Source organism: Pongo abelii, chromosome 6 (genome assembly GCF_028885655.2).
Source record: "Pongo abelii isolate AG06213 chromosome 6, NHGRI_mPonAbe1-v2.0_pri, whole genome shotgun sequence".
In the NCBI taxonomy this organism is placed as follows: domain Eukaryota; kingdom Metazoa; phylum Chordata; class Mammalia; order Primates; family Hominidae; genus Pongo; species Pongo abelii.
The window spans coordinates 139,786,903-139,796,269 of record NC_071991.2 but is presented as its reverse complement, the minus strand read 5'-3'; the positions used below and the strand labels follow the sequence as shown (position 1 = coordinate 139,796,269).

Genomic DNA, 9,367 nt, shown 5'->3' with positions numbered 1-9,367 from the left:
AAACACATTTATTTATAATAGAAGTAGTATATGTGATTGAAGATAAGAGGACATAACTGATTCCAAGACAGCTGGGATTTAGGACACAGAGTACTAACAAGGAGTTCTGAGAATATGCATAAGAAAATCTTTTTTTATTTTTTTTCTGGGCCAGGTCCTAAGCTGTGTATGCAGTGGGTGGGACTCCCGACAGCCCACCAGAGAATAAATTCTGGAAGGCTGAAGACATGGGCAGGGATGTCAGAAGATACCAAGGGCTAGAAGGCAATGGCATTCCGACCCAGTGAGAGTGGAGAGTCATTGAGGGTACACTGTGATTCCCACTAAGACCCTGGAAAGGCCATGTACTAGCAATGATGACCACATGCTGGGGCTCCCTGAGAGGGAGGGCAAAGCTAAAACAGAACATAAGCCCTTTCTAGTCTTTCATGGAGGATATTTAGAAGTCTCCTAATGGTTCATGCCACCCAAAAAATCTATCGCATTTCTGGTCCATATTACTACCAGTGTTCCTCTACCAAAATATCAGTTTCATCATGTTGTTTCACTTGGAGTAGAACCAATGGTTCACCATTCCCTAGAGATTTGTGTCCAAAGTCCTTTCGATGTCTCCCAATATCCCTACTCATCTGGCTGTCGCCTACTCTTGAGGAAAGTTCAAGGTGACATTTGTCAGAATTGGGAGAGACTCTTGCTGGTCACCCTTCTTGAAAAGAAAGAGTCTACAAGGCACAAGGTTGCCTCCACCGGCTTCTCCTCAAAACTTTCCAGTTTACCTATTGCCATGGAATTTCATGCATCTTCAAATATTTTTCTGTTAAATAAAGTACTTACTGATCATCAGAATTTTCTCTTGATCTTAGAAATATTTTCCCTCCCCTCTCCTTTATGCTTGTGCTCATCAATCATTTTTAGCAATCATGTGTTTTTCATAATGTTGTATTAAATATGAACAAATGTGTGCAGCACAGAAAGGCAAGAAATGGCTTCCTCCATCAGTTAAGATCTTCAGTGCATGGGACAGGCTCTTTTTTGTTTGTGGAGCCCTAATACTTTAGTGGCTTTGTTGTGAAGTCCTGCTCTAGCTGATAAACAATTCTGTGAGAGTTTTGTGTGCATAAATTAGAGGACTTCTACACTGGATGCACTAGCCAGCTGTACTGTAGACTGAAACTTCATCAGAGGCCATCAGGAAGTGGAGCCTGGAGCCTTGGGTGCAGGTGCACACACTGTCCCACAGCTTCCTGGCTGAGCCGGGAGGTTTGCGCACAGGGATGCGGTGACTTTGCAGGGCTGTGTCTTAGCTGCTGGCACAGAAATACACAGCAGAGTCACCAAGTTCCAGGGACTTGATGTGAAGATTTAAATGAGTTTGTCTGGAGAGTCAGGTGAGAAGCGATTTGGAACTGTTCCATTTAAAATGGGCTCCTTATTCCTGTAGCTAAACATTATCTTCAGAAATTTCTTAGAGTCCTGCTTATATCAATACATAGCATTATGGCCCAGATTTTGTTCACATTTAAGGGACTTGTCATTTCCCATCTGTGTGACCAGGTATTTTGGAGTCTGGGAAACAGCTGTGTCCAAGGAACCTGAAAAGGAAAGAAGCAGAATTCGGGCAAATCCCAGGAGATAGCCTGCCATTGTTGTCATGGTGAAGAGGCTTAGGGACTCCAACACGATCATGTCACCTGGGCCTGGGACTCACCTCCTTGGAGGAGGCAGAGGGCCACACAGCAGAGAAGCCTGCAGCCCATGGCAGAGTGAGGTAGACCAAGCAAGGCCCAGGGCAGCATTCTGGTCTGCACTGGTGAGAAGACTAGGCTGTGGTTTCCACTGCCACTGAGAGGTGCTGCACCAGTGAGGTCACAGCCTGTAATTATTCCCCCATTCCCAGGGTCTCCTGTAGCATGGCTCCTCCCTTTCATGCCCTGCACTTGCTCCTTTAAAGGAGTTTTTGGAATTTCTGGGAATAGTTGAGAGGGTGGAATTGTGGCCTCCAGGATGTGTCTCTGATCGTCATTCCTGTGCCAGCAGACCCCTCTCTCGAGGCTCCTTACCCAGAACTTGACCACCTCCTCCCTTCCTCTCCGTTTCAGGCCCTTGTCTCAGAGTCAGGCTGGTGTTCCTCTCTGGATCTTTTGCTTCCCCTACACAATAATGCAGGACATTGTTCTGTTCTCTTGAATCTTTGCTCACTTGAAGGTCTGATTAATGTTCAGTGGTCCCCTTGTTTCAGAAGACACCGGCCTGAGATTTTACCTGAATACCAGCCATAGCCACCTAACCCACAAGACTGTGATGCTAGTTCAGAGCAAACCCTGCTTAAGGGTTATTATTGGGAGTGAACTGCAGTCCTGTTCCCTGTGATGTTCTTATCTGTTCAAGGGGCAGATCTATAAGGAAACAGGAGGCTGCCGGAGAATATGCAGTCACCGTGTGCTGGGAACGAATGGCAATGAAGGAAAACAATGTGGCAGTCAGGGAAAACAAAAGTAGGTGACGGTACTCCCCTTGAGTTTTCTGCAGATAATCCTCCTTCTTGGTACAAAGTTTACAACCCAAGCTTATTGCGGGGTTTCTCAACTTGGGCACTACTGCTATGTTGGATTAGGCGATGTTGTATGGGGCTGTCCTGTGCATCTAGGATGCTTAGGGGCATCCTTGGGCCCTACCCACCTGATGCCCATGTGACAACACAACATGCCTTTGTGTTTTGTGAATTATCCCCTGTTGAGGACCAATGACCCCTTTATTCTTGCCGATGGTACTCCCCTCCTCTGCCAGGCATCATCCACCCAGCCTCATGGGTGTGGCAGGGCTGCAGCTCCTCCTGCTTTGGTCAGCAAGGCCCAGCACTCAGACCTCAGTGCCTCAGTCAGTGGCCCCAGGGCAGCAACTTCCAGGATTTCTGGTTGTTGTTTTGTTTTGTTTTGTTTTACAGGAGACATGGAAAGCAAAAGTATTTTATTGTCCATCAAAAATTGTCCAAAGGATAGAAAGGAGCAAATAAATTGATGGTGTAAATCTTCTTTTCTGACACGGCCCACTATGCTGGAGAAGGGGAAAAAGCTACAGAAAGGAGAGAGGATAGACGCTGGGATCCCTGGGAAGAGCCAGGCTTCCAAAAAGAAAGTCAATGAGGGAAGAAAACATAATACTTTTATCATGGAGATAACTGAATCCACAAAAAGGTGGAGAGTTGTAGGGGCAAAGGGATTGAGATAGAAGGCTGCAGAACTAGAACACATCAAACTGAATGATATCACAATGCATATTTTGAACGTGAGTCATATTTTTGGCTGTCCAGTATTTAAACCCCGGCTTGTATTTGGGCAATTCCCCCAAAGTTTGGGTCTTAGTAGGAAAGACAAGTGTGTTGATATGTTTACAAGCAAAATCTTCCACCCCTTCTAGAATCAAAATCTCCATCTCTGCCTCTTCTTTTCACACTTCTCATGAAGATACCAATCCACCTGGCAGAGCTGTCTCCCTCCTCCAGCTCCCCAAGAACTCAGGGGAAAACTCTGCTGTCTCCTCTGGTGGAATAGAATGGATGAACAATCTCTTGTGCACAATTATGTCAAATTTCATTTCCTGAGCAGAGTCTTAGGAAGATTTCATTTCACCTGATTCTGTCTCTCTCTTCACTGATGCTCAACACTGGGTTTCCAGGTCTGCAAGGGGACGAGGGCCATGGTTTCACTTCCATTTGACCCAGCTTGCTGCTAGTTACTGGAGACTCTGACCCTGATTAAAAAAAATTCTTTCATGCTGACAAAAATACAAAAGTCAACATGCATATCAGCTCATGGGATCATATCCCTGCAGGTCGACCAGCAGCTTCCAGTTTTCCAAATGAAATTCAGACCAAAACCAGATAAGACATCCTATCACAGGCCATGTGTCCTTCACCTTTGCAAAGCATCAGTACATGCTATTTGCTTGTTGAGCTATTAAAATCTCTCTTGGCCACTTACAATATTGACATTTATTATTTCTATTATTATATGGATCACAAATGTTTCATCTATAGTCATTTGTTAGCAACAATTAACACAAACTAAATGCAATGCCATGATAGATAGAGATTATTTATTAACAGTGAAAAAAGATTATACGTCATCTTATTTTTGTTACTGAGAAGAAGTTCTAGATTTTTTGTGAGGGTAGTAGTTTGAAAAGTCTAGGGGTCCCTGATTCTTGAACTCTTACATTAATTAGTCACTTTAGATATTTAATATTGAGCTTAGAAGTGTGTGTTTCGCATTGTCTGGTTTTAGGACTTTAGCAGATTTGAAAATGGCTCATACTACAGAAAGTTAAGAAATTTAGATTCTAGCATGTAGAAATGAGATTTCTATCTTCAATACATTCTTTTGTTCCATTCCAAAATAAACTGCAAAATTAACCTCCACAGGACGGCTAATGGTTTTCCTGTTAAATTGGCTAGACTTTCACTGCCAGGCAGCATGCAAGAATATACATAGTAGAATATAGAGATATTCTGAAGCTCCCTCCTGCTGAATAACTAGAGCCTATAGAAAATGTATCTTTGCTGTATTTTTGGATTTCCAAGAAGTAAGGGAAATTCCAAATGCTTTTTGAAAAGGCGAAACAGGAGCCTGTAGTGAAAACAAAATGAAGAGCCTATTTCAGATGTGCATCCTGGAGGTCTGTCCATGCCACCTTCTTTCCCATCTCCAGGTGTTTGTCATCATCTTTTGACATCTGGACAAGTCTAGCTTCCATGGGTCTTGGTAGACAGGGATAGATGTTGAAGCTGGAAACTGGAAGGGAGTCTGGTGATGCTGTTTTGATAAGAACCATTTGCTCACACCTAGGAGACGGGTTTCCTATCCTTAGATCCTCTTGCTCCAAGAACTTAGAGGAACATCCAGAAGAGGAAAAAGAAAAAAAGAAACCCTTTCTAGCTTAGGTCTTTCATCATTTAGAGTCGGGGGAATAGCACTGCGGGTATTCTTTGGTCTGATAAGTGGATTTCCCTTGGTAATTACTCTCTTTGCAAGATCCCTCGAGGAAGCCCTGATTTGTCAGGCTCACTGCTGAGGTTCCAGGAAGTCATTTCATGGCAGGATTGAGCTGGAGGAGAGGCCCAGTGTCCAGAGCCTCTCTTATTCCTCTCAGGAAGGGGTCCTCCACTGGCATCTGCTTGTGAGCTCTCCTCTTTCCCAGCTCAAACTCTCTCCCTTTCTCATCCCATGCAGGGTCACATGCAACAAATCTGGCAGTCTAGGCTCTTTGCTAGAACAAAAACACCTGCACAGCAAGGCAAATGAATAGTCTGTATTTAACCTCTCACATTTCAGCATTAACACAGCTTCTGCAGACCACATTTTCCCCTGTTGTAAATAAACCCAATATTTCTTTTAACTGTCTAACATCCAGAGAATGCTCTGTCCTTCCTCTGAGTTCCCTTAATCTCAGTAGAGTCACAGCTCCTCCTTGTGGTAAAAGGTCAAATGTGTCAAGACTCTGTCCCATGGTGGACCAAAGGCAGAAGGGTGGTAGAGCTCCTAGAAATACAGATATGCGGCTAGCGCCTCATGCCTGTAATCCCAACATTTGGGAGGCCAAGGCGGACGGATCATGAGGTCAAGAGGCCAAGACTATCCTGCCCAACGTGGTGAAAACCCGTCTGTACTAAAAACACAAAAATTAGCTGAGCGTGGTGGCACACGACTGTATTCCCAGCTACTCGGGAGGCTGAGGCAGGAGAATTGCTTGAACCCGAGAGTCAGAGTTTGCAGTGAGCCGAGATTGCTCCAGTGCACTCCAGCCTAGGCGACAGAGCAAGACTCCGTCTCAAAAAGAAGAAAAAATGGGAAGGCAGAGAGGTTCATTCCTTCCTTTCTTCAAGAGGCTTCTAGCTAACATGCAAACATACAAAATTGCACCTCACCTTTAATAAATATAAAAACTGGCTTTCAGAGTTAATAGACTGAATTTTTGCAGAACAACATTCCCATCAAAAAGAACAGGAAAAACAACAAAATATAAAGATAAATGTTTGAAGGCACTTGGAGCTACTAAAGTAGTAAGAACTTACGGGATTGGGATCTCAATGAGAAAAGAGAGACCTAACAGACCACTTTTCCCTCTAAGTCATTTGCCAATTTTATATCGTCGCCTAAGTAGCTGAGAAAAAAAAAATGGAAGCCTGAGAGCGTAGTAGGCTTTGAGGAGAATCCATCACTTTTCTGGTCTGGAGAATATTTACGTTCGGTGACTACTGAATAGGAGAGGACCCTGGCAAAGACCCCAGGCCTTGGTGTTGGGGGTAGGAGCAGGGATTGACTGAAAATAAGCCCTCTCCCTCTCCCTCTCCCTCTCCCTCTCCCTCTCCCCCTCCCCCTCCCCCTCCCCCTCCCCCTCCTTCTTTTTTCGGTCTCCCGCTGTTATCGAGGCTGGACTGTGCTGCCATGATCTCGGCTTGCTGCGGCCTCCCTACCTCGGGCTCCTGTGACTCTCCTGCCTCGGCCTGACGAGTGCCTGGGATTGCAGGCGCGCGCCGCCACGCCTGAATGGTTTTTGTATTTTTGGTGGAGACGGGGTTTCGCCGTGTTGACCGGGCTGGTCTCCAGCTCCTGGCCTCGAGTGATCTGCCTGCCTCGGCCTCCCGAGGTGCTGGGATTGCAGACGGAGTCTTGCTAACTCAACGCTCAATGGTGCTCAGGCTGGGGTGCAGTGGTGTGATCTTGGCTCGCTGCAACCTCCACCTACCAGCCTCCTGCCTTGGCCTCTTAAAGTGCTAAGATTACAGCCTCTGCCCTGCCGCCACCCCGTCTAGGAAGTGAGGAGCATCTCTGCCTGGCCGCCCATCGTCTGGGATGTGAGGAGCCCCTCTGCCCGGCCGCCCTATCTGGGAAGTGAGGAGCGCCTCTGCCCGGCCGCCCATCGTCTGGGATGTGAGGAGCACCTCTGCCCGGCTGCCACCCCGTCTGGGAGGAAGTGAGGAGCGCCTCTGCCCGGCTGCCCCGTCTGGGAGATGAGGAGCACCTCAGCCCGGCCGCCCCGTCTGGGAGGTGAGGAGCGCCTCTGCCTGGCCGCCACCCCGTCTGGGAGGAAGTGAGGAGCGCCTCTACCCGGTTGCCCCATCTGGAAAGTGAGGAGCGCCTCTGCCTGGCCGCCACCCCGTCTGGGAAGTGAGGAGCGCCTCTGCCCGGCTGCCACCCCATATGGGAAGTGAGGAGCGCCTCTGCCCAGCCACCCCTTCTGGGAGGTGAGGAGCACCTCTGCCCAGCCGCCCTGTCTGGGAGGTGAGGAGTGCTTCTGCCCGGCCGCCCCGCCTGGGAGGTGAGGAGCGCCTCTGCCTGGCCACCACCCCGTCTGGGAGGAAGTGAGGAGCACCTCTGCCCAGCTGCCCCATCTGGGAAGTGAGGAGCGCCTCTGCCCGGCTGCCACCCCCTATGGGAAGTGAGGAGCGCCTCTGCCCGGCCGCCCACTCTGGGAAGTGAGGAGCGCCTCTGCCCGGCCGCCCACTCTGGGAGGTGAGGAGTGCCTCTGCCTGGCCGCCCCGTCTGGGAGGTGAGGAGTGCCTCTGCCTGGCCGCCACCCCGTCTGGGAGGATGTGAGGAGCACCTCTGCCCGGCCGCCCCGTCTGGGAAGTGAGGAGCGCCTCTGCCTGGCCGCCACCCCGTCTGGGAGGAAGTGAGGAGCGCCTCTGCCCGGCTGCCCCATCTGGGAAGTGAGGCGCGCCTCTGCCCGGCTGCCACCCCGTATGGGAAGTGAGGAGCGCCTCTGCCCGGCCGCCCCATCTGGGAGGTGAGGAGTGCCTCTGCCTGGCCACCCCGTCTGGGAAGTGAGGAGCGCCTCTGCCCGGCCACCCCGTCTGGGAAGTGAGGAGCGCCTCTGCCTGGCTGCCACCCCGTCTGGGAGGAAGTGAGGAGCGCCTCTGCCCGGCCGCCACCCCGTATGGGAACTGAGGAGCGCCTCTGCCCGGCCGCCCCGTCTGGGAGGTGAGGAGTGCCTCTGCCCGGCTGCCACCCCGTCTGGGAGGAAGTGAGGAGCGCCTCTGCCCGGCTGCCCCGTCTGGGAGATGAGGAGCACCTCTGCCCGGCCGCCCCGTCTGGGAGGTGAGGAGTGCCTCTGCCTGGCCGCCACCCCGTCTGGGAGGAAGTGAGGAGCGCCTGTGCCCGGCTGCCCCATCTGGGAAGTGAGGAGCGCCTCTGCCTGGCCGCCACCCCATATGGGAAGTGAGGAGCGCCTCTGCCTGACCACTCCGTCTGGGAGGTGAGGAACGCCTCTGCCCGGCCACCCCGTCTGGGAGGTGAGGAGTGCCTCTGCCCGGCCGTCACCCCGTCTGGGAGGAAGTGAGGAGCACCTCTGCCCGGCTGCCCCGTCTGGGAGATGAGGAGCACCTCTGCCCGGCCGCCCCGTCTGGGAGATGAGGAGCACCTCTGCCCGGCCGCCCCGTCTGGGAGATGAGGAGCACCTCTGCCCGGCTGCCCCGTCTGAGAGATGAGGAGCACCTCTGCCCGGCCGCCCCGTCTGAGAGATGAGGAGTGCCTCTGCCCGGCTGCCACCCCGTCTGGGAGGAAGTGAGGAGCACCTCTGCCCGGCCGCCCCCTCTGGGAAGTGAGGAGCGCCTCTGCCTGGCCGCCACCCCATCTGGGAGGAAGTGTGGAGCGCCTCTGCCCGGCTGCCCCATCTGGGAAGGGAGGAGCGCCTCTGCCCAGCCGCCACACCGTCTGGGAAGTGAGGAGCGCCTCTGCCCGGCCACCCCCTCTGGGAAGTGAGGAGCGCCTCTGCTCGGCCGCCCCATCTGGGAAGTGAGGAGCGCCTCTGCCTGGCCGCCCCGTCTGGGAGGTGAGGAGCGCCTCTGCCCGGCTGCCACCCGGTCTGGGAGGAAGTGAGGAGCGCCTCTGCCCGGGCGGCCCCGTCGGGGAAGTGAGGAGCGCCTCTGCCCGGCCGCCCCGTCTGGGAGGAGAGGAGCGCCTCTGCCCAGGCGGCCCCGTCTGGGAAGCGAGGCGCGCCTCTGCCCAGCCGCCCTGTCTGGGAGGTGAGGAGCGCCTCTGCCCGGCTGCCCTGTCTGGGAGGTGTACCCAACAGCTCCGAAGAGACAGCGACCATCGGGAGCGGGCCATGAGGACGATGGCGGTTTTGTTGAAGAGAAGGGGAGGAAGTGTGGGGAAAGGAAGGAGAGATCAGATTGTTGCTGTGTCTGTGTAGAAAGAGGTGGGCATAGGAGACTCCATTTTGTTCTGACTAGGAGAAATTCTTCTGCCTTGGGATGCTGTTGATCTATGGCCTTTCCCCCAGCCCCATGCTCTCTGAAACATGTGCTGTGTCATCTCAGGGTTAAATGGATTAAGGGCGGTGCAAGATGTGCTTTGTTAAACAGATG

At 51.9% G+C, this 9,367-nt stretch overlaps 1 pseudogene; it reads right to left on the bottom strand.

Annotated features, from left to right (window-relative positions):
- Nucleotides 1-1,300: 1,300 nt before the first annotated feature.
- LOC100939589 (T cell receptor beta variable 3-1-like) lies at nt 1,301-1,799 on the bottom strand (annotated as a pseudogene).
- Nucleotides 1,800-9,367: the final 7,568 nt, after the last annotated feature.